Consider the following 1,558-nt stretch of genomic DNA (forward strand, 5'->3'; position numbering starts at 1 on the left):
CTCCCTCTCCTCTCTCTCTCTCTCTCTCTCTCTCTCTCTCTCTCTCTCTCTCTCTCTCAGCAAGAACATCACAACTTTAAGGGTGGTCTAGACTACTTAGCAATATTCTTTCAAAAAAACAAAAGAATCACTCTTATAGATGTGGTTTATGGATGGAGGTCCTGTTTTATTTATTTTTTATTTTATGTTCATTGGTATCTTACTTGCATGTATGTCTTGTGAGGGTATCAGAAGCCCTAGAACTGGAGTTACTGACAGTTGTGAGCTGTCATGTGGGTCCTCTAGAAGAGTAGTCAGTGTTCTCAGCCACTGAGCCATCTCTCCAATCCTGAAGGTCCAGGTTTAAGAGGCTATATTTTGGGGGTTTCTTTCCATTTCCATTTTCCAATGTATTATTCTGTAGCATAAATGTATTTGTAAGTGCTTGATGAGGATCCCTATCTCTTGGGAAGAGGTTTATATTGTCTTAGAACTGTGGGTTTCCCATCTCTGATCTTGCCAGTTCAGTTTTTTTCTAGAGTTTTCAGTATGTTCTGTCAAAATTATCCAAGAGATTTAAAGAGTAAATGAGAAGAATACAATATTATTAAGTTATGGTAGTTGGTTCTAAAATATGTAAGTAAACTCTAAAAACTTAGATCATGTTTTAGAATGAGAAATTCTATAGGAAATTTATGATCAAAATAGGGCACAGTAATAGAGCCAGACATACTCTGATTTGGAGCCAGCTCTGCCTCTTATTAGTTATTGCTAAATGTATTACTGGATTTAGATTGAAATTAAAGGTATTAGTTCAATGTATACACTTATGGGAGGACTTCAACACCAAATAACTCCCCAAGTAAAAGTAAAATTGAAGCTTTATAAGGTGAAAAGAAGTGTGCGTGCATGTGTGTGTGTGTGTGTGTGTGTGTGTGTGTATCTGTGTGTGTGTGTCTCTGTGTGTGTGATGTCCTTGTGTTTTGGTTCAGGTAGCATTTTGTTGTTAATTGCTGTGAAAATTTCAGTTGTTGCAACTTTCACGTTCCTTCTTTGGGAACATATTGATGTAATCCCTTTCTGGAAGTTGTCTTAACTGTTTTTAAGGCTTTCTTGAGACTTTATGGGTGTAGCTTCTGCAGTTCTTAGCAGGTACAGTCTCACAGCAAACTTCCCAATCCTATCTCTTACGAGCTTTCCACACCCTGTTCCATGGTGTTCCCTGAGCCTTCCATGCAGGAGTGTTTTGTAGATGAATCCGTCGGCACTGGCCTCTGCAACTCGGCAGTTCCATGGGCTGTGGTTTTCTATAATGGTCTCTGTCTGTTACAAAGAGAAGTTTCCTTGAAGAGAATTAAGAAAAGCCCAGGGGGCGTGAACCCCTACCCAAAGAACTATAGTTAACTAAGGGATGCTGAGAGTGGGAGAGATAGTCTTCCCAGGGAAGAGCTCACCAACTGGTTCTCCAACACCAAGTGGTCAGTCCTGACACCATACACACAAGTAACATTATATAGACTGAGCAGGAGATTTATATATATATATATATATATATATATATATATATATATATATATAT

At 38.4% G+C, this 1,558-nt stretch overlaps 1 protein-coding gene across 1 annotated transcript in view; it reads left to right on the forward strand.

The window, feature by feature from the left end:
* Positions 1–1,558, forward strand: part of Kif4a (kinesin family member 4A) — a 101,857-nt gene that overhangs the window by 58,766 nt on the left and 41,533 nt on the right. The gene's annotated exons all lie outside the window — the stretch shown is intronic.

Source organism: Mus pahari, chromosome X (genome assembly GCF_900095145.1).
Source record: "Mus pahari chromosome X, PAHARI_EIJ_v1.1, whole genome shotgun sequence".
Lineage (NCBI taxonomy): Eukaryota > Metazoa > Chordata > Mammalia > Rodentia > Muridae > Mus > Mus pahari.